The sequence below is a fragment of the Trachypithecus francoisi genome, unplaced genomic scaffold (genome assembly GCF_009764315.1).
Source record: "Trachypithecus francoisi isolate TF-2019V2 unplaced genomic scaffold, Tfra_2.0 Lachesis_group3, whole genome shotgun sequence".
Lineage (NCBI taxonomy): Eukaryota > Metazoa > Chordata > Mammalia > Primates > Cercopithecidae > Trachypithecus > Trachypithecus francoisi.
The window spans coordinates 102,247,332-102,272,174 of NW_022681468.1; the positions used below are offsets into that span (position 1 = coordinate 102,247,332).

Genomic DNA, 24,843 nt, shown 5'->3' on the forward strand with positions numbered 1-24,843 from the left:
TGACAACAGAAATACAAAGAGAAAGTGATAAATCCTTATGTAATAGCATTAAGAAAGGTAAAAGTAAATTGTTTTTTAATAGGTCTCCACACAATTATAAAAATGTACTTCTCAAATCTATAAAATGTAATATCATTGCAGTGTACCTCAAAATGATATGAATAGGTATTTTAAAGAATAGAAACAAGAATCAACAGCAGGCAAGACATTTACCAATGAAACCTTGGTGTGTATTTACCAACAAAACCACAAAGGGATCCACCAAACTGAGATCAACATCTACTGGCAGATGGTAAGTAGTGAATTGTATGCATACGGAACAACCAGTAAGCGTATTCATTTGTGTAAATGTAATTTGCTGCAACCAGTTTGGAAAAGAAGTTGGCATTGTCTTGCAAAGCTGAAGGGTAGGTTGTTTTTTTGTTGTTGGCCTGCAGGTTTACTTTCTCTTTGTCTAGTCCCAGGGTAGTCACATGCAGGGTACTTCATCTAGCAATCCCCACCCCCAGGAATGTACAATCAGGAAACTAACATACTCACTGGGAGACATGCAGAAGAAGGTTCATCTTGAAAAAGTTTGTAATGGCAAAAAAGTGGAAAGCAAACCAAATATGCTTTGACAGGAAATTGGATGATTTTAATCTGTAATGTTCACATAAGTAAATGGTACAGATTGGTGAAAATAAACCATAGTGTCACATATTATTACAGATGGATTTTAAAAACATTATTGAGTGGGAAAAACAAATTTTAATAAGATATATATAGTAGGATACCAGCAACATAAGGCCAGAAACATATAAATATTTGTAATATATTTCTTATTAAAATATACATAATGTATGGTAAAATATATGGTGGTCCAAGAATCTGAAAAAATTAAGAGTGATTATCATTGTCAGGAATGTGTGGTACCATAGTTATGAATAAAGGAGAGGAAGCATGATTATATCATTGGATGCAGAGAAAAAATTTGATAAATTCCGACACCTATTAAGAAAGAAACTATTAACAAAATAGTAAAAGAAATGGAAAGGAAACTTTCTCAACCTGATAAAACTATTTACAAACAACCAAATTTCACCACTTTTGTTTAATAATGTAAAAGGAGGACTTGACCAGTGCAGTAAGTCAAGCAAAGAAATAAAAGGCATATAATTTGGAAATAAACTGTCTTATTTGTAGTTGATAAATCATGAATACTGAAAATTCTAAAACATCTACCTAAAAGGTTTTTAGAAGTTTTTAGAACTATTAGGTACACTTACGTATGCAAAACAATATACAAAAATCAATTGTCTTTTTATATACTAGCAATAACAATTGTAAATTTAATGCAGCAACACCATTGACAATGAGGTCAACAAAACAGAAAACACTTCAATATAAATTTAACAAAATAGGTACAAGATTTGGACACTGCAAATTACCAAGCATTAATAAAATAAATTAAACACAAATAAATGAAGAGATGTACAATGTTCATCTGTTGAACATTCAATATTATTAAGGTATCTGTTCTCTCAAACTGATCTATAGATTCGACACAAGCCCAGTCTCAACCGCAGCAGATGTACTACTCCTCTACATCTTCCTCCCCTTTTTCCTCCTCCTTGTTCTTCTTTTTGCTATTGTTATTATTACTATCATTTTTGTAGAAATGGATAAGCTGATTCTAAGATGCATATGACATGAAAAGGCTATATAACGACTACAACAAGTTTGAAAAAGAAATAAGTTGAAAGACTATCTGATTTCAAAATGTATTATAAAGTAGTCAAGAAAGTACGGTAGTGTGTGTGTATATGTGTGTGTAAATATATATGTATATAGTTATAACAAGCTAGGAGTCCAGAAATAGATACCCACATATCAATTGTTTTTATAAATTTTACCTAGACAATAGAATAAATAAATGTTTTTTTTATTTGATTCTTTACAGATGGTACTCTAACAATTGATATCTTGGCCGGGTGCGGTGGCTCATGCCTGTAATCCTAGCACTTTGGGAGGCCAAAGCGGGTGGATCACCTGAGGTCAGGGTTTCGAGACGAGCCTGGCCAACATGGTGAAACCCCTTCTCTACCAAAAATACAAAAATTAGCTGGGTGTGGTGGTGGTTGCCTATAATCCCAGATACTTGGGAGTCTGAGACAAGAGAATGGCTTGAAACTGGGGGACAGAGGTTGTAGTGAGCCAGGATCCTGCCAGTTCACTCCTGCCTGGGCAAAAGAGGGAAACTCTGTCTCAAAAAAAAAAAAAAAAGATTGATATCCATATGAAAAAAAGATAAACTTTGACAATTCACATTGCATACAAAAGTGAACTCAAAATGGAACATGGGACTAAATACAAAAGCTAAAACTATAAAACTCTTAGAAATAAATATGGAAATATTTATAGTTTAGATACAACAGCAACAATATAAACGATAAAAGAAAATGTTGATAAGTTGGACTTCATTACATTAAAATCATTTTTCCTTTGAATACCACCACTGGGACAATGAGAAGGTAAGCCACAGAGTGGAAGAAAATATTGGCACAACACATATCTGATTAAAAAAAAAAAAAAAAAAAAACTGGAACAAAAAATTTTTACAAATCCTAAATGAGAACACACAATGCAAAATGGGTAAAATCTTGAATTGACACATCACCAAAGAAGTTTTAAGGATGGTAAATAAGCATATGAAAAGCTGCTTAGCAGCATTAGTCATCAGGGGAAAGCAAATTAAAACCATAATATGATGTCACTGCATACACATTACCATGCTAAAATTAAAAAAGCTGATGATGCCAAATGCTGATGAGATATAAAGCAACTGAAATTCTCATACATTGCTGGTAGGGGCATAAAATGATACAACTATGAGGAAATCATTAGGCAGTTCCTGATTAAGTTAAACATAACCTACCGTATGAACCAGACATTTCATTACCAGATATTTACCCAAGAGGAATGAAAATAGATGCCTGCACAAAGCATTGTACATGAATGTCCATAGAGGTTTTATTCACAATAAGCAAAAACCAGATATAATCCAAATTCCCATCACTAAGAGAATGGAAAAACACAATGTAGCATATCTACCCAATGTAATACTATTTTGCAATAAAATTAGGATACTACTAAAACATGCAACCGCATAGATGGATCTCCATGAATGAATCATTATGCTGAGTAAAAGAAGTCAAAAATAAAAACTTTATGTTTCAATTTATAAATTGAAAAACCTAGAAAATGCAAACTAACCTATTTTGACAGAAGGCAGATCATCAGTTGTCTGTGACCAGCCAGGAGTGAAGGCAGGGATGGAAGTATTTTGTATATATTGTGGTGACGGTTTAACTAGTGTTTGTATCTGTCAAAACTCATTGCATTGTGAACTGTAAATGGATTTTTTTTTTTAATGACACCATTAAAATATAAAAGCAAGCCACTAACTGGGAAAAGTATTGCACCTGTATGTGTAATAGAGAGGTCTTGTCTCCCAACTATATGAAGGACACTTTTAACTCAATCATAGAAAGAAAACAGACTGGGTGCGGTGGCTCACGCCTGTAATCCCAGCACTTTGGGAGGTTGAAGTGCATGGATCACGAGGTCAGGTGTTCAAGACCAGCCTGGCCAAGATGGTGAAACCCCATCTCTACTAAAAATACAAAAATTAGCTGGGTGCAGTGGCAGGCACCTGCAATCCCAGCTACTCAGGAGGCTGAGGCAGGAGAATCGCTCGAACCCTGGGGGCGGAGGTTGTAGTCAGCCGAGATCGTGGCACTGTACTCCAGCCTGGGTGACAGAGTGAGATTCCGTCTCAAAAAAAAAAAAAAAAAAGGGAAAAGAAAAAGAAATAAATATACTTTGAAAAAATTGACAAAATATGTCAACAGACACATTTCCACGTAGATATATGAATGACCAATAAGTACATAAAAGATATTCAATATCATTAGTCCTCAAGAAATGTCTATTTAAATAATAGTAGCTAAAATTAAAACTTTGAACTAAGTCTACCTAATGAATATGGATTATCTGAAACATCCCTACATTTCTGGTGGGAATGTACATGAGTACTAACACATTGGGAATGTTTTAAAGGTAAACATAGGACTTACCATACAACCCAACAATTTCTCCCCGGGTACTTACCCAAGAGAAATAAAATGATATGTGCATATAAAGCATATGCCTATATTTGTATACAAATATTTTAGGATCCAAATTAATATGAAATGATTCAATTGTCCAGCAACAGAAGAGTGGGTATGCAAACTGTTGCATACAGTGGAATACTAATCAGAACCCAAAAAGAACTACCTATGTACACAACAACATGGATAAATCTCAAAGCACTATATTGCACAAAACAAGCCAGAGACACCAAGTACTTTTGTATAATGTATGATTATATTTATATAACATTCTAGAACACTCAAGACTAACCTATATTGACAGCTGATACTGGTTGTTTGAGGCTGGGGATTAGGAAAGGGACTACTTGCAAAAGAACACATGGGAACTTTTTGGAGGTAACAAGCTGTGTTCTCTGTCTTGATTATGGGCATATATACTTGTCAAAAGATATCAAACCATATACTTAAAATGTATGCACTTATTGCGCATAATCACATCTGAGTAAAGCTGAGTTTTTAAAAATTCAAAAGAGGGGTTATCATAGTCAGGAAAAACAAAAGAACATCCAGAGACCTTCAGAGGTGTTGTGATATTTCATCACCAGGTAATAATGTAAGTATTTGGCATAAGGATTTTTGTTTTACTATATTTCAAGCCTTATATACTCATCATATATGTTCTTTGTGCAAATGAAATATTTCATAATAAGAAACAGATTAGCCATGGTCTGGGAGATGACAGTAGCCATGCATATAAGTGACAAGGATTAATATACTGATTATAATAGAAAATCCTGCAAATCAATAAGAAAAAATAAACACCGCAGTAAATACTAAGCAAGATATGTTAGTAAGCAATTTGAAGAAGAGGAAATATGAAGATCAATATACATACAAAAAGAAAGTCAACTCAATAGTAATCATGGAAATACTAATTAAAACCATAATAAGACACCAATTATCACAACCAAAACAAAACAAAAACAAAACAAAAAAAGGTGTGATAATAGTAAATTATGATGAAAAATGGAAATTTAAATGTGTAGAACCACTCTGAAAAGCAAATTCCAGTCAACTAAAAAATGGGCATATTCTGATCTAGACAAACTCTCTCACAGGTTCTCAAGAATATACAGCTGATCCTTGAACAACATGAAGATCAGGAGTGCCACTTCCCATTTGGTTAAAAATTCTTGTATAACTTTTAACTCCTCAGAAACTTAACTACTCATAGCCTACTGTTGACTGGAAGCCTTACCGATAGCAAAAACAGTTAACACTTATTTCATATTATATACTGTATCCTTACAATAAAGTAAGCTAGAAAAAGGAAAATGTTATTAAGAAAATCATCAGAAAGAGAAAATATGTTTACTGTTTACTAAGTGGAAGCAAATCATCATAAAGGTCTTCATTTTCATTTTCTTCACATTGAGTAGGCTGAGGAGGAAGAAGAGGAGGGATTGGTCTTGCTGTCTACGGGATGATGGAGGCAGACAAGGTAGAGGAGGTAGAAGAAAAGGCAGACACATTCAGTTTCATCTTTATTGAAAAGAATCCATGTATAAGTAAACCAGATCAAACTCATATTGTTCACAGGTCAACTGTATATAAAAATTCCTATCAGCTATGTTTATAATAGCAAAAAAAAAAAAAAGAACAACAGAAAAGAAAATAAGAATATACCACAAGCTAAATGTCCATCAACATTATACAATGTAATACTATAAAAGACTAAAATAGGTATCAACATGAGTGAATTTCAAAACATAATTATGGATGAAAATATATGCTCCCTGCTTAATGAAATTTGAAATGTGCATACTTGACAATTTTAAAACCATTCTGCATATTGTTTAGGATGATATAACTATATAATTAAATATAAAGAAATTCTTAGGGATAAGAAACTCTGAGGGCAGTAACTTTTTCTAGTTTGGGAGGGCATTAAGAAGAATGTGATCAGCGTGAGGTACCTAGGGCCTTCATCGTTGTGATGATCATTATTTCTTAAGCAGAATATTCATAACATAAGTGTTCATGATATCCTTACTCATATATTTGGTCTGTTGAAAATATTTTACATTATAATGTTTAAAGTATAGGAAGCAAAACAAATAAGGAAAATGAAGAATGAGAGGAATTTTCTGGTCCCAGGAGGCATGATTCTGCTGGATGAAGACCCGCTTACTCTCTGTGCCCTCTCATAACATTATCATCTCAGACGGCTTTTCAAAGTTGATGGTTTAGAATGATGATGAATCATGTTTTCCTGTTTTGTCCCAAGGCAACTTTCATTTTTCTGGGCCTAGAAGCTGGCTTAACAGGGAGATATTTTGGTCATAGGCATTCAAAGAAAAAACTATTTAAATCAAGCAAGGACCATCATTTCAAACTCAAAAAAGGGTGCAACTGTATTAAAAGTTTCAAAAGCATTCTGCATTTCTGTGATGAATAACAATCAAAATCTATGTCAAAGGTTTACACTAGAACTATATAAAAAACACAAGTCAAGGAGAGAAACCAAGCAGATACATGGACAAAGATCATGACTCATAGAATAGTGACAAAGAGCTGAGAAACATATAAAGACATTTCTTATAAGTAATTAACGAAATTCGAATTAAACAAAAATTAGCTTTTCTGTCCATCAAACAGGCAAAGTTTGAAAAACAATGACCATGGTGTTGCACAGACTGCAGTAAGAATGAGACTCTACGATGCAACTAATGAGAACGAAAATTGATAAATTATTTCTGAAAGCACATGCTTAAAATATACTAATAAATTTAAAATATTCATACATTCTGTTTAAATAATTAATATTGTGGAATATTCACTAAGGAGATAGTAAGAGATGTGAACAAAAGTACACTTATAAGAATGTCTTTGTAATCTCAGCACTTTGGCAGGCCGAAGTGGGTGTTATCACCTGAGGTCAGGAGTTCGAGACAAGCCTGACCAATATGGTGAAACCCCATTTCTACTGAAAATACAAAAGTTAGCTAGGCGTGGCGGCATGCACCTGTAATCCCAGCTACTCAGGAGTCTGAGACAAGAGAATTGCTTGGACCCCGGGCAGTCATGAGCCGAGATCACACCACTGCACTCCAGCCTGGGCGACAGAGCAAGACTCTGTCTCAAAAAAAAAAAAAAGGGTGTTTTTGAAGCACTATTCATAATATTTAGTAGCTAAAGCTTCAATGATCATGAAATTAATTATATTCATATAATCATTGTGGTTTTAAAATAATATATAATTTGAGCTTTTAAAATATTAAGAGAAATGAATGAGAACTCCATATTTAATGAAAAAACATGATGCAAGACTCTCTTTAGTATGATGTCATTATTGTGTGTGACTGGTGGAATCTATGTTTTTGTCCATTTATGAGACAAATGAAGGAGGCATATTTTCTCAGAAATTTCTCTAATATCTCTGCTGCAGCCCACAACGTAGAAGTTTATGATTTCCTTAGAGGAGGAATGGAAGTTACTTTTTAAGTATCATTGACAGAAGATTAGACTTCCCAGGGAAGATGCTTTCACAGAATTCTCTGAGCCATTTGCCACTCACGAATTTTGCAACCCCTTTGCAGTATGAATCTGACTCTGATATTCTTATACACAACAGCCAATGCTATTTTTTGTAATGCTCCCCCAGGTGGCAAAATCTCCCATTCAAATAGAACATTAAATATAGTTTAAAATCACAATAACATAGAAAAAAGCAATCAGCAGGCAGCTCTAACTTCTGGCCACTATCTGTAAACAGGTGGTGAAATTCTTATACCAACCAATTATTCAAAGAATATTGGATAAAATCAATGGCTTAAACTATACTTCTGATTTAAAACTAGGATCTGATTACTGAGTTCAGTTGCTCTAGGAGAGTGAAGAATTCGGGATTGAGGTTAAAATCAAATAAGATAACAAAGGTTTTTTTCTTTTAAGAAGCTCCTTCTTAGATTTCAATCCCAACAATTTCTCAGGCCATATTTGGAGATAAGGGCATTAGGGGACAGGAAGGGAAAAGAAAGTGAGAAATTGCTGTCACCTGTTAAAAAGTCTGTTAATGGATCCCAGTAAAAATCACTTGGTGGATTTCTCTCTGTTGGTATGGGATGGGAGAGGGAAGAAGTGAGATGTATATGGGATGGGGCCAAGCGGGGTCCTTCACTCTAATATTGTTTCAAGTTCTTCAAGAAAGTGCCTCTACATTGCTTTTAATTATTGGCTCACTTACTTGTGTGTTTTCAAATAATCATGAATATATAATGACTCTTAAATTGTCTCAGATATAGTAAGATAACTGTGATTTTAGGACATTGGAGGAAATAAATTTAAATTATAATTGTGGATAGTTATTGTATTTGAAATAAGGTACACCCGTATTTCTGTTTGCATTTTCAATATTGCCCTGTATTTCCCAAATTTTCATAATTGATTTTTCTTAAAGAACGGCTTATTCTTCATGATTTATATTTTAATTGCTCAGATACACACATTTTTAGCATTTTAATACTTTAAGGACAAGTGACCAAAATATATAGAAATAGTTAAGTTTTAATGACAGGTTAGATGAAAGCATCACCAAGCATTACAAGTAGGATTTACCTCTTCACACTGTGTCATGCCAATGAATAGGATAAAGGTTTTCTGAAGCCTGTGCCTGCACCAGTTCCAGAATGCTCAATACAGACATGTTAATGTCTCCTTCAGTTTGAGTGTGAATTTGAAAAGCAAGAACTCATTAAATGATTTCTGTCAGCTTTCTGCCTCAATTCTCCACCTCTTATGGGTTCCTCTGACTGGGTCCACTGGGCTATGTAAGTTCAGATTTATTTCCAAGGAGAAAATAGGCTGATGACAAGATGTAGTAAGAGGCTCCATATCTTGCCAGTCTGAGAGGCCTTAATATTATTTGTTCTTTTAGATGAACTGCAGTGACCTAGAGCTTATCTCCAAGTTCTTCCCTACTGCCCGGCTCACAACTTGACCCCAGAGGTGCTAATGTGACCTGATTCTGAGGGCTTCAGTAACCACATGTTCACTCCTTCACCTGCCATGCTTTTATGGGGTTAGGGTTCTGAGCTGGTTTATATTTTGGTCCTACATCAGTTTTCTGAGTCATTCATTTTCCGTTAAGGAGCACTACTTGTTTTAGCTTGCTGTAGGGACTGCACGAGTCCTTAAACCCCCAGCTTTGTAAGTCAGGCTCTGCAGCTCATAGACATTTCCCAGAAGCTATTTGTCTAAGTCTTCATTGCTAAATTCGGTCTGCCTCCTACTTTTAAAACTTGTGAATGTTTATGACCATCACTAATATGTGTGCCCTAACTGAAACGTACAATCAACTTTGTGCTCTCTATCTGGTCAATTCCATTGACCCTATTCCCCTAACCTAGGAAGATCTACTTTCATTCTCTGAACCTTACCGTATTTTTTTTTAGTCTTGTTGTAAGACTGTATATGGCATTTCAGATATGAAAATTTCAACTTAAGTGTGTGTTGACTTACATGTAAAGTAAACAGCCAATAGTGGTTTGGTAATAGTCTCTGAATTTGGCTGATGGAATTACTTATAGACGGTTTTAACTGTATTAGAAAAGTTAACATTAGTTCAAAATGATACTATTTTTATCCAAAAAAATTATTTATAAAGGACTACATGATAGTCTTAGAAACATGATAGCTTAGAAGATAATTTTGATAAAATTTAACATTTCTTTAAATATTTAATTTAAATATCCTTATTTTATTTTAAATATCCTTAGTAATTCAGGAATAGAATGATTATTCTGGGGCCCCCAAATCAACTAAATAAACAAGCTAAAGAGTTATTCCCCTTAAATTTGAAAATTAAGACAAATTTGCTTATTCATTAGTCACTATCGATCTAAAAGTTTTCAAGCAAGCAATAAGAAGATAAAATAGCATCAGAAATAATCATACAAAAGTAGGATGCAAATTCATAATCATTTGCAAGAAAATAAAATCTAGTAGACTTAAGTAATTAATTACATACTAAATTCACAAAACCCAGTAATTTTCCTATCATTGTAATAACAAGTCAGAAAAATGTAATGACAAGAAATAAATCTCATCTATAATTGCAATAATGGAAATATAATGCTTAGGAATGAACTTGACAAATATTAGATTGGAGTTAAGGAAAATAAACAGCTTTTTTACAGTATATAAAAAGATTTGAATAAAGACATAAATTAATCCCTAATTTTAATGTGCAATGACAGTCCAATGATATTTGATGAGTTCTTTTTATCTATAAAAATAAATGTATCAAAATAGCAAAAGAAAAAAGCTTTAATAAGGAAAAAGGAACAATAAGGAACTTACCATACATTACAATGTATTATAAAATTAATAAAGTAGTTTTCTATTAGCTTAGATGGTTAAAACTGCATACAAAATCCAATGCCAAAGTCAAATATATATAAGAATTGCTATATGTTATGAGTGGCATATAAAAAAATGAATTTTTATATAAGTGATATTTGACGGAACAACTGAAAATTTATTTGGAGAAAAAAATGGAAAATGTTACCTCATAACTTACAGCAACAGAAATATGAAATGTATATAAGATGTAAATTATATAAGATGTAAAACACACACACACAGAAGATAAAATACCTGAAGGGAACAATGAAAGAAGATGTAACTTTCACTATATTAAAATGTGTCACTTTACAGCAAAACGATGAGTCAAAATTAAAAGGCATCAACAAATTCAGAAAATATAACATGCTGCAAATGTAATATAAGTATCTTTGAAATATACATGAAGACATTTATAAATCACTAAGAAGTAAGACGAACATCTTGAGTGAGGACAGTAACAGATCCATACACGATATAAACAAAAAAGTTCTTTTTAAATTGGTGAATATGCGTATATACAAATAAATATATGAACATATCTATCTGTGTTTATGTATAAATTCAACTCTATTTGTAAGAAAAAGATACAAATTTTTAAAAACTACAAATTTTGTCTATCAACTTTGAGGAGTTTAAAAGGAGTATAGGAATAATATTGTTGAGATGAGTATTACATCTCACTAGTGCAAGAAAGCTTTAGAATTACATTCCTTTTAAAGACAATTTGACAGTATGAATCAAAATATTAGACTCAGCAATGCCACATTTAGAAATATATCCTAAGAAAAAGGCATGCAAAATTTAGCAAAACAGTTGTTTATTCTAGCATGTTTATAATAAAATATTTAAAATCGTCCAAATGCCAACAATAAGCTTAGTTAAATAAACTGGGGTACTTGAGACAGAAACAAACAAATGCAATGCTATTTAGCAATTAGAAATGATTTTGGTAAAGAACATCTAATGACTTGAAAATTTTTTTATGATATATTTCTAAGTTGTAATAAAAAACTTACAAACAATATATGCCTTACCATCCAAAATTACACATGGATACATATTCACATATACATACATATATACTACAGATATATAAGCATATATATTACTATAATAAATTATAATATCTTAAATAATATAATGTATTAATACATAAATAACTAAAATAATAAAAATATAAATGATTTTTCCTATGTGATAGATCTAAAATTTTTTATCCTATTCATACTTTTATTATTTTAAAACTTTCTGCAATGAATATGTGTAACTAATATAATAATTTTAAAGTATATGTTTTTTTGCTTGTTTACTCATTCATTCACATACTCAGCAATCATTACTGAGCAGCTGCAGACAGTTTATTAGGTATGAAGTTAAACTGCCTCTGCTGTCATGGGGCTTGCAGCCTAATGGGATAGCCAGGCCAAACAATCATGCAGAAACTCCATGATTTCAAACGTTTGGCTATCTAGGAAAAGAACTGACCAGGTGTTCTTGAGAATTTGTAACTGCAATAATATTTAGTTTGAAGACCCAGAGGATGCTTTCCTGCAAAATTGACATTTAAGCTGAAAGATACAGGTTGAGTGTGGGACAATTAAGCAAAAATAAGGAAAGAGGTTCTCAGACAGAAGGAGCATCATTTGCAAAAGTCCACTGTGTCAGGAGGGAGCCTGGAAACACTGTGCTTTAGAAACACTGCAAATATTTGCTGATGAGGTTGGAGCATGGAGAGCAATGGGAATTTTTGGAGACAGGGTCTTTAGTTGTAAAATAAGGGAAATACTTTGTATCTGATATGGCTTGACTGTGTCCCCACCCAATTCTCATCTTGAACTGCAGCTCCCATAATTACCATGTGTCGTGGGAGGGGCCCTTTGGGAGGTAATTGAATCATGGGGAGGGGTCTTTCTCATGCTCTTCTGGTGATAGTGAATAAGTCTCATGAGATCTGATAGTTTTATAAAGGAGAGTTCCCCTGTACATGCTCTCTTGCCTACCACCATGAAAGATGTGACTTTGCTCTTCCTTCACTTTCTGCCATGGTTGTGACGCCTCCCCAGCCATGTGGAACTGTGAGTCAATTAAACCTCAGTTCTTTATTAATTACCCAGCCACTGGTATGTCATTATTAGTGGCTTGAGAACAGACTAATACAGTATCCTTAGAGCAATGGGAAACCACTGTGCGACTTTTTATCTTATTGCTCCTCTCAAAATAGTTCCAGCAAGTTGGGGGAAGGATTACTTGGTCCTATCTCCAGAACCTCAGAGCTAATGAGAAATGAATACCAGGAGTCCTCCAAAACCACTTCTTTTAGAGACCTCTTAGCCCCTTCCCTAAAGTCCCTAACACCAAGAAAGAGCTCCAATAATCCCCCTGCAACATTATTCTGCTTTATATCTCCACTCAGGAGCTTCAAAATAATCACCCAGAAGTGTGGTTTCTCTGCTATCAATTCACTGCGTTGTTGCCTCTAGCCAACATAGAGTAAATTCCACCATATCCCCAACTAACTTGCTTGATATTATGTTTTAGATCTGGCCCAGAGTGGAAATTCAAAAACTAATAGCCATAATTAGCTAGTATCACTCACTCATGTCCTCTCTGTTCTGATCACTATTTTTTTACTCGCTGTTATTCCTTTTGATCTTTCTTCTCATCTTTTTTTTGCAGAAAAGTTTATATATATATCCGTGGCACATTACAAACTTTTTAAAGGATTAAGAATGCTGAGGGTAAGCAGATTTTATAATTCTGCTTTTCAATGAAGAAACATATTCAGAAATGTAAAATGCATTGCTGAAAGACAAATCTGGGGAAGCCTGGTCTCTTAGCACAAGAGAATGCTCCTTTCACCACAGCATACCACTTATTATTAAGCACAAAGATCCTTTCTCCTTCTGCCTGGAGAGTAGAAGTTGCTAGATTACTATGGCTATGTCTGTGTAACATACTTTGCACAGTAGTTAGCATAGCATTATACCCTTTTAGGTGCCGAAAATATGCTTTTGGATGATTGACAGCCAACCTGTGATTTTTTTCTGATCATGCAAGGCCAACCTGACATGAGAAGTCTTGGGAGGAATTCGTTCCCTGAAGAGGAGGTAGGCTGACACTGAGTGACTTGGAAATGACAGGAAGTCTGTTGAAATTGCTACTATAGTTAAAATGTCCTTTAAAGTAATTCTACATAAAATAGATTTCTCACCATCAAGAAGCTTCAACTGTTGATGGTGTAGCAATTTTAAGTCACAAAAGTAAGTTGAGGTCTCATGAGCATAAAATCATTAGGAACATGATACTATTCACATGTCACCATGCTCTTCATGTGGCAATTTAATGTCAGTGGAATTTTAAACAAGGAATAATAACAACTAACCGATACCAAGTGCTAACGAAGAGGACCCTGACCATATCTTTTCATCATTTCATATAATCTTCACAACAAGCTTACAGCATCACAAATACCTGCCAATACTACTCTTACACAAATGCCAAAACTGAGGCTTAAAGAGGTTTTGAGATTCACCAAAGGTCACACAACCAGAAGTTGCAAAAATCCAGTTTGTCTGATCCAAATTATTTGTTCTTAACCACCCAGCTATACTGCTTACACCAAGATTATAATAAAAGAAACAGATGGTTACTCAAAAAAGTTGATTCTGGGCAAAGTTTATTGAGACTCTGGGTCTACCATTGTCAGAAAAAAAATCAGAAAAATTACTTGTCAGATTGTGAAAAACTAAGTTTTAAGGGAATGAAAATTATCAGACTTGCAACAGATTAGCATACAATGAAAGAGAGAAATAGAGCTTTTGTAAAGCAGAATGGCCACATTAGCCTGATCAGTGCATTCTCCCCCTATAAGGAAATGAGAGCAAACAAATATGCAAATATGTGGTGATCATTAAATCAGAAATGCAAGTAAGTTTCGGAAGTCAAACATTTAATGGTATCTGGCCAAAAGCTCGGTGCATCTATGTAATATAAAGATAGCCTTGACAATAATGCCCATATGATAAAAGCACGATGGATAAGATTCCTATTTTCAAATCAGAAGTTATAAATTTAATAATTTCAGTAAATAAAAAAATGCTTTGTTTGAAATACATATCTTTATCTGCAATAGACCATTTATCATCCAAGCCTGGATGAAGTCTATGTCTTGGTCTGGAATGGCACCAAAAGGTGCCACCATTTCCTCAGACCTACTGGAATTTCATCTCTTAGTTGTATGTTGGGCAAATTGCAAGTCCTATTTCAGGAATGCCAAATATTATATCTGTGAAACTTCTTTCTCCTTCTCTACTCAGATCAACAATCTATGACAGAGTTGGCAACTAAGGCTCACAGAGTGATAATCATCTATTTGGCATGACTTTCTGACATACTGTGTTAAGATGGATTCTGAGGTCTTATCCAGGGTAAATGGAAAGAGGTTTAATTGACTCACAGTTCAGTATGACTGGGGAAGACTCAGGAAACTTAGAATCATGGCAGAAGGTGAAGGAGAAGCAGGTCCCTTCTTCACAAGGCAGCAGGAAGGGGAAGTGCCAAGCAAAGTGAAAAGAGCCCCTTATAAAACGGTTAGATCTCCAGAGAACTCACGTTCTCCATGAGAACGTCATGGGAGAAACTGCCTCCATGATTCAATTATTTTCACTTGACACATGGGGATTATGGGGATTATGAGGATTACAATTCAAGATGAGATCTGGGTGGGGACACAAACCCTAACCATATCAATTAGTTAATTCAACTGGCCAAAGAATGAAGAGAGGGAGCTGCAATGTTTCCAGATACCAAATTACCTAAGTTATTTAAGTTATGCAAATAAGAGAAGAAATCATATATTTTACTTAGTAACATACTAGATGCTAGAATAGCAGCCATTCCTCTTTTTTCTTTTACCTTTCTCATAGAGTTCAGTGTTTTGTGTTTTTGACTATTTAATTGAAAAGCACGTCCCCTCTCCCCATATCCACTTACTTGGGTTAGTAGAAATAGTATAAACAAGGCAGTATTTAGAATTAATATCAACTGGTTACCTTTATGAATAAGCCATCCTTTACTATAGTATGTTGTTTAGAACATGGTGCTAAGAAAACACATAGTAGATGGCAATTGGCCTCACCACATGTCACAAAATACAGCTCTTAATGGAAACATACTCACATAAGGGGATAAGAAACCTACTTCTCTCAGATTTGAAGATTCCTAGCATCTCTAGGTTTTGTCTACATCCAAGTATTACAGTACAGTTGTCCCAATTCATGCAAACAGGAAGAGCTAATAGGTGAAGTGAGCCATGCTCATCTTGGATACTTGAATTTCTAATTTGGTTGGAACTGTCCTGAAGTAGAGTCGTCCCTCAATATCCTTGCAGGATTTATTCCAAAAGCCCTGCAGATGCCAAAATTCATGAATGCACAAGTCTCTTATATAAAATGGCATACTATTTGCATATCATCTACACACATTCTCCCGTATACTTTAAATTATCTCTAGATTACTTGTAATACCTAACGCAGTGGAAGTGATATGCAAATTGTGGTTAAATGTGTTGAATTTGTTTGTACATTATTTTATTATGTTTTTTCCAAACATTTTAAAACCTCAGTTGGTTGAATCTGAAGACGGAGAACCCATAGATATGGAGGGCCAATTGTACACTGTTCTGCAGTTCAGATATCTAGGGGAAAGTTTCAGCTAACTTCCATCCGATATGCATATGGAAACTGAATGTGGTAGAAACATGCTGAATTTTGTAAGTTGCTTTGTAATGTTTTCCCTTGCTAGGATAAAGAGAAGAATTAGCTATCACATACTGCTTTTGCATTATCAAATCAAACCTAGGTACCATGATTGTAGTTTAGAAAACAAACTCTGAAAATAAAGACAATGTGTAACAGGCCTGCATTCAAATCATGGCTCCACCGCTGTGACTTTGAGCACACAGCTTAACGTCATTGAGCCTGAGTTTCTGCCTTAGTAAAACTGACTGATTAATATAGACTGCAGTCAGTTGTTATGAAAATAAATGTGAATGGAATCATATCTTTAATGCACATGGTAAAGTGCCTCATATACAATTGGCAATCCATAAATAACAACAGTAAGCAATAATGACTTCTAAAACTCTTTGAATGGTGCTTGGTCATAGTAAGTACCATATAAGTGTTTGCTACTATTATTAATATTCCTGTATTGAAATTGGGCTTTCTTTCTTTTTCCTGCCTCCCAGTATGTTGGGATCTCATTCAGAGGTTGTTCTGAGAGCTAGAAGGAAGGGATTAACCCAATATTTCCAATGCTGCCTTGGTCTAGGCTCCACTTCCTCCACAATTGAAAGGCAGAATAAGCTACTAGAGTTATTGGGTAGACTTTTGGTTTCCCCATGCCTTTATCTTTTACTCTTATTTTGCTTATTCTGGATACAACCCTTCCCTATAAAGCAGCTTCCCAATAAAGTGACCTACCACCCAACTTCCTTATAGTTATAAGGAAGCCCCATGTAGCTGGAGAAAATTCAACATGAAATCCAGAGTCCAAATAACTCTATTTTTGCTGATGTTTAAATTAATTTCAAATGTGTTCTTCCCACATTCCTCAGTGAGGTGACTGTACACCAGCTCCTGATTTGGTTAATAGCATGCTGTTTCCTTAAATTCCCACTGTAGGTTCAATGAGAGAGAATTTCATTCTATATCCATTATCTCCTTCTTCCCACTTCCACCCTGATGACACATATTCAGATATCTGTGCATATTCAACCAACTAACAAATATCTGTAGATATACATGTACATTTATCCTTATATCCACACCCACATGTGCCAACACATGAATACACAAACTAAAATGCACATATGCCCACTTACACATTCCCATGCAAATAGTCACATGCATGCATATGCTTGTGCAGAAACACCCACATGCAGACTGATGAATACACTTGCCTGTGTGCATACATGAAGGTGAATATGCACATACATATGCATGTATCCTCACTGACTGTGGTCTGGGACATGGCAGAGACTTAAGGTTTTTTACTTCCTGAACTTCGTTTCCTTGTATCCCCTGATTACTAGTTTCTAAAGGAGAGCAGGTAGTATCTTACAACAACTCAGGTTGGAGGGAAAACATGTCTGTTTTTTGAGTTAAGATAGGCCAGTGCTGAGGTCTGAATGTTTGTGCAATATGTTGTGGAAAGCACATAACTTGTTTGACTTCACAGGCCCACAGCTGCAGCAGAATTTGCTTGCAGAATTTGCTCTCAGAATGGGTTGTACCTTGAGTCTCACCCACACCTGATTTAGATGAGACTTTGGACTTTAAATTTTGAGTTGATGCTAGAACGGGTGAATACTTTTGATGCTATTGGAATGGAATTAATATAGTTTGCATATGAGAAGAACATAAATTTTGGGAGGCCAGGGCAGAATACTATTATTTGAATGTTTCTCCTCGAAATTTGTTCGTTGAACTCTAACCCGAAAGTGATGGTATTAAAAGGTGGGGCGTTTGTGTAGTGACTAGGTCATAAGGGCTCTGCCTTATGAATGGAATTAGTGCCTTTATAAAGGAGGCCTGAGGGAGCTTGCTTGCCTCTTCCACCATGTGAGAAAGCTACATGGAGTCTCCATCTGTGAGTAACAAGCCCTCACCAGACACCGAATCTCCTGGCATCCTGATCTTGGACTTTCCAGCCTCTAGAACTGTGAGCAATAAATATTTTGGCATATAAATTACTTAGTCTAAGCCATTTTGTTATGGTAGCCTGAAGAGACTAAGGCACAGAGATATTTAATCCATTATCATGGTATGGGATAAAGGAGGTGGCTGGAGAATTAATTGAGTCTGCTTTCTCTCATTTTTATGCCAGGGTTAGATGAAAATCAGACTAAATTTAGTTACATGGTGTAGGCATGGGGCCTAAGATTATTTTGCTTCCAAGAATCTTGTTTTTTTTTTTTTTTATTATACTTTAAGTTCTAGGGTACATGTGCATGACGTTTATATCATGTATAACTCCCCAATGCAATCCCTCCCTCCTCCCCCTCCCCCTGATAGGCCCCAGTGTGTGATGTTCCCCTTCCCGAGTCCAAGTGATCTCATGTTCAGTTCCCACCTATGGTGAGAACATGCGGTGTTGGTTTTCTCTTCTTGTGATAGTTTGCTAAGAATGATGGATTCCAGCTGCATCCATGTCCCTACAAAGGACGCAAACTCATCCTTTTTTATGGCTGCATAGATTCCATGGTGTATATGTGCCACATTTTCTTAATCCAGTCTGTCACAGATGGACATTGGGTTGATTCCAAGTCTTTGCTATTGTGAATAGTGCCGCAATAAACATACGTGTGCATGTATCTTTGTAGTAGAGTAATGTATAATCCTTGGGTATATACCCAGTAGTGGGATGGCTGGGTCATATGGTACATCTAGTTCTAGATCCTTGAGGAATCGCCATACTGTTTTCCATAATGGTTGAACTAGTTTACAATCCCACCAACAGTGTAAAAGTGTTCCTATTTCTCCACATCCTCTCCAACACCTGTTGTTTCCTGACTTCTTAATGATTGCCATTCTAACTGGTGTGAGATGGTATCTCATTGTGGTTTTGATTTGCATTTCTCTGATGGCGAGTGATGATGAGCATTTTTTCATGTGTCTGTTGGCTGTATGGATGTCTTCTTTTGAGAAATGTCTGTTCATATCCTTTCCCCACTTTTTGATGGGGTTGTTTGTTTTTTCTTGTATATTTGTTTGAGTTCTTTGTAGATTCTGGATATTAGCCCTTTGTCAGATGAGTAGGTTGCAAAAATTTTCTCCCATTCTGTAGGTTGCCTGTTCACTCTGATGGTAGTTTCTTTTGCTGTGCAGAAGCTCTTTAGTTTAATTAGATCCCATGTGTCAATTTTTGCTTTTGCTGCCGTTGCTTTTGGTTTTAGACATGAAGTCCTTGCCCATGCCTATGTCCTGAATGGTACTACCTAGGTTTTCTTCTAGGGTTTTTATGGTATTAGGTCTAACATTTAAGTCTCTGATCCATCTTGAATTGATTTTCGTATAAGGGGTAAGGAAAGGATCCAGTTTCAGCTTTCTACTTATGGCTAGCCATTTTCCCAGCACCATTTATTAAATAGGGAATCCTTCCCCATTTCTGTTTTGGTCAGGTTTGTCAAAGATCGGATGGCTGTAGATGTGTGGTATTATTTCTGAGGACTCTGTTCTGTTCCATTGGTCTATATCTGTTGTGGTACCAGTACCATGCTGTTTGGTTACTGTAGCCTTGTAGTATAGTTTGAAGTCAGGTAGCGTGATGCCTCCAGCTTTGTCCTTTTGACTTAGGATTTTCTTGGCAATGCGGGCTCTTTTTTGGTTCCATATGAACTTTAAAGCCGTTTTTTCCAATTCTGTGAAGAAAGTCATTGGTAGCTTGATGGGGATGGCATTGAATCTATAAATAACCTTGGGCAGTATGGCCATTTTCACGATATTGATTCTTCCTATCCATGAGCATGGTATGTTCTTCCATTTGTTTGTGTCCTCTTTGATTTCACTGAGCACTGGTTTGTAGTTCTCTTTGAAGAGGTCCTTTACATCCCTTGTAAGCTGGATTCCTAGGTATTTTATTCTCTTTGAAGCAATTGTGAATGGAAGTTCATTCCTGATTTGGCTCTCTGCTTGTCTGTTACTGGTGTATAAAAATGCTTGTGATTTTTGCACATTAATTTTGTATCCTGAGACTTTGCTGAAGTTGCTTATCAGCTTAAGCAGATTTTGGGCTGAGACAATGGGGTTTTCTAAATATACAATCATGTCATCTGCAAACAGGGACAATTTGACTTCTTCTTTTCCTAACTGGATACCCTGATTTCTTTCTCTTGCCTGATTGCCCTAGCCAGAACTTCCAACACGATGTTGAATAGGAGTGGTGAGAGAGGGCATCCCTGTCTTGTGCCAGTTTTCAAAGGGAATTTTTCCAGTTTTTGCCCATTCAGTATGATATTGGCTGTGGGTTTGTCATAAATAGCTCTTATTATTTTGAGGTACGTTCCATCAATACCGAATTTATTGAGCGTTTTTAGCATAAAGGGCTGTTGAATTTTGTCAAAAGCCTTTTCTGCATCTATTGAGATAATCATGTGGTTCTTGTCTTTGGTTCTGTTTATATGCTGGATTACGTTTATTGATTTGCGAATGTTGAACCAGCCTTGCATCCCAGGGATGAAGCCCACTTGATCATGGTGGATAAGCTTTTTGATGTGCTGCTGAATCCGGTTTGCCAGTATTTTATTGAGAATTTTTGCATCGATGTTCATCAGGGATATTGGTCTAAAATTTTCTTTTTTTGTTGTGTCTCTGCCAGGCTTTGGTATCAGGATGATGTTGGCCTCATAAAAAGAGTTAGGGAGGATTCCCTCTTTTTCTATTGATTGAAATAGTTTCAGAAGGAATGGTACCAGCTCCTCCTTGTACCTCTGGTAGAATTCAGCTGTGAATCCATCTGGTCCTGGACTTTTTTTGGTGGGTAGGCTATTAATTGTTGCCTCAATTTCAGAGCCTGCTATTGGTCTATTCAGGGTCAACTTCTTCCTGGTTTAGTCTTGGGAGAGTGTAAGTGTCCAGGAATTATCCATTTCTTCTAGATTTTCTAGTTGATGTGCGTAGAGGCATTTATAGTATTCTCTGATGGTTGTTTGTATTTCTGTGGGGTCGGTGGTGATATCCCCTTTATCATTTTTTATTGCGACTATTTGATTCCTCTCTCTTTTCTTCTTTATTAGTCTTGCTAGCGGTCTGTCAATTTTGTTGATCTTTTCAAAAAACAACTCCTGGATTCATTGATTTTTTGGAGGGTTTTTTGTGTCTCTATCTCCTTCAGTTCTGCTCTGATCTTAGTTATTTCTTGCCTTCTGCTAGCTTTTGAATGTGTTTGCTCTTGCCTCTCTAGTTCTTTTAATTGTGATGTTAGAGTGTCAATTTTAGATCTCTCCTGCTTTCTCTTGTGGGCATTTAGTGCTATAAATTTCCCTCTACACACTGCTTTAAATGTGTCCCAGAGATTCTGGTATGTTGTATATTTGTTCTCATTGGTTTCGAAGAACATCTTTATTTCTGCTTTCATTTCGTTATGTACCCAGTAGTCATTCAGGAGCAGGTTGTTCAGTTTCCATGTAGTGAGCGGTTTTGATTGAGTTTCTTAGTCCTGAGTTCTAGTTTGATTGCACTGTGGTCTGAGAGACAGTTTGTTATAATTTCTGTTCTTGTACATTTGCTGAGGAGTGCTTACTTCCAATTATGTGGTCAATTTTGGAATAAGTGCGATGTGGTGCTGAGAAGAATGTATATTCTGTTGATTTGGGGTGGAGAGTTCTATAGATGTCTATTAGGTCCGCTTGGTGCAGAGATGAGTTCAATTCCTGGATATCCTTGTTAACTTTCTGTCTCATTGATCTGTCTAATGTTGACAGTGGAGTGTTGAAGTCTCCCATTATTATTGTATGGGAGTCTAAGTCTCTTTGTAGGTCTCTAAGGACTTGCTTTATGAATCTGGGTGCTCCTGTATTGGGTGCATATATATTAGGAGAGTTAGCTCTTCCTGTTGAATTGATCCCTTTACCATTATGTAATGGCCTTCTTTGTCTCTTTTGATCTTTGATGGTTTAAAGTCTGTTTTATCAGAGACTAGGATTGCAACCCCTGCTTTTTTTTGTTCTCCATTTGCTTGGTAGATCTTCCTCCATCCCTTTATTTTGAGCCTATGTATGTCTCTGCATGTGAGATGGGTCTCCTGAATACAGAAGATGATGGGTCTTGAACTTTATCCAGTTTGCCAGTCTGGTCTTTTAATTGGAGCATTTAGTCCATTGACATTTAAGGTTAATATTGTTATGTGTGAACTTGATCCTGTCATTATGATATTAACTGGTTATTTTGCTCGGTTGATGCAATTTCTTCGTAGCCTCGATGTTCTTTACATTTGGCATGTTTTTGCAATGGCTGGTACCGGTTGTTCCTTTCCACGTTTAGGGCTTCCTTCAGGGTGTCTTGTAAGGCAGGCCTGGTGGTGACAAAATCTCTAAGCATTTGCTTATCTGTAAAGGATTTTTATTCTCCTTCACTGATGAAGCTTAGTTTGCCTGGATATGAAATTCTGGGTTGAAAATTCTTTTCTTTAAGAACGTTGAATATTGGCCCCCACTCTCTCTGGCTTGTAGAGTTTCTGACGAGAGTTCTGCTGTTAGTCTGAGGGCTTCCCTTTGTGGGTAACCCGACCTTTCTCTCTGGCTGCCCTTAAGATTTTTTCCTTCATTTCAACTTTGGTGAATCTGGCAATTATGTGTCTTGGAGTTGCTCTTCTGGAGGAGTATCTTTGTGGCGTTCTCTGTATTTCCTGAATTTGAATGTTGGCCTGCCCTACTAGGTTGGGGAAGTTCTCCTGGATGATCTCCTGAAGAGTGTTTTCCAACTTGGTTCCATTTTCCCCCTCACTTTCAGGCACCCAATCAGACGTAGATTTGGTCTTTTTACATAATCCCATACTTCTTGCAGGCTTTGTTCATTTCTTTTTCTTCTTTTTTCTTTTGGTTTCTCTTCTCGCTTCATTTCATTCATTTGATCCTCAATCGCTGACTCTTTCTTCCAGTTGATCGAGTCGGTTACTGAAGCTTGTGCATTTGTCACGTATTTCTCGTGTCATGGTTTTTTCTCTGTCATTTCGTTTATGATCTTCTCTGCATTAATTAGTCTAGCTGTCAATTCTTCCACTTTTTTTTCAAGGTTTTTAGTTTCTTGCGCTGGGTATGTAATTCCTCCTTTAGCTCTGAGAGGTTTGATGGACTGAAGCCTTCTTCTCTCATCTCGTCAAAGTCATTCTCTGACCAGCTTTGATCCGTTGCTGGCGATGGGCTGTGCTCCTTTGCAGGGGGAGATGTGCTCTTATTTTTTGAATTTCCAGCTTTTCTGCCCTGCTTCTTCCCCATCTTTGTGGTTTTATCTGTCTCTGGTCTTTGATGATGGTGACGTACTGATGGGGTTTTGGTATAGGTGTCCTTCCTGTTTGATAGTTTTCCGTCTGACAGTCAGAAGGACTGTCTGTTGGTCTGTTGGAGATTGCTTGAGGTCCACTCCAGACCCTGTTTTCCTGGGTGTCAGCAGCAGAGGTTGCCGAAGATAGAATATTGCTGAACAGCGAGTGTACCTGTCTGATTCTTTCTTTGGAAGTTTCCTCTCAGGGATGACTCCACCCTGTAGGTGTGGGGTGTCAGACTGCCCCTAGTGGGGGATGTCTCCCAGCTAGGCTACTCAGGGGTCAGGGACCCACCTGAGCAGGCAGTCTGTCCGTTCTCAGATCTCAACCTCCGCGTTAGGAGATCCACGGCTCTCCCCAAAGCTGTCAGACAGAGTCATTCGCGTCTGCAAAGGCCTCGCTCTTTCCCCTAATGGACTGCAGCTGTGCGCTGTCTGCGCGGTAGAGTCTACAGAGACAGGCAGGCTTCCTTTAGCTGCTGTGAGCTCCACCCAGTTCGAGCTTCCCAGAGGCTTTGTTTACCTACTTAAGCCTCAGCAATGGCGGGCGCCCCTCCCCCAGCCTCGCTGCTGCCTTGCGGATAGATCGCCGCAGACGGCTGTGTTAGCAGTGAGGGAGGCTCCGTGGGCGTGGGACCCTCCCGGCCAGGTATGGGATATTATTCTCCTGGTGTGCCTGTTTCCTTAAAGTGCAGTTGGGTGGGAGTTACCCGATTTTCCAGGTGTTGTGTGTCTCAGTTCCCCTGGCTAGGAAAAGGGATTCCCTTCCCCCTTGCGCTTCCAGGTGAGGCGATGCCTCGCCCTGCTTCAGCTCACGCTGGTCAGGCTGCAGCAGCTGACCACCACCGATTGTCCGGCACTCCCTAGAGAGATGACCCCAGTACCTCAGTTGAAAATGCAGAAATCACCGGTCTTCTGTGTCGCTCACGCTGGGAGTTGGAGACTGGAGCTGTTCCTATTCGGCCATCTTGCTCCGCCCCCCAAGAATCTTAATTTGATAGAAAATTTTGAGAGAGCATTGTGTTATTTTCCCATGGGATAATCCCATTGGCCATTTCTATCCATTGCAAAATGCAATGTAAGCAATTACATGTAAGTTTTGGAGCAATCAAAGCTTAATGTTTGTAGCCATATTTGTGCTTAGAAGTCTTTCTTTTTCCATCGAACATTCCATCTAATCATTACCTTAGCTCTATGAGATAGAGACTATTAATGCAATTATACAAATCTGAGGCTCAAATATGAAACTCAGAGACTATTGG

General features: G+C 36.6%; 1 long non-coding RNA gene across 1 annotated transcript in view; it reads left to right on the plus strand.

The window, feature by feature from the left end:
* The first annotated feature begins 207 nt into the window (after positions 1 to 207).
* The window catches only part of LOC117070257, a 55,024-nt gene continuing 30,388 nt past the window's right edge, over positions 208 to 24,843 (plus strand). Inside the window, exon 1 of the long non-coding RNA XR_004431846.1 lies at positions 208 to 292. This is a non-coding gene — a long non-coding RNA (uncharacterized LOC117070257). The remainder of the gene's footprint in view (positions 293 to 24,843) is intronic.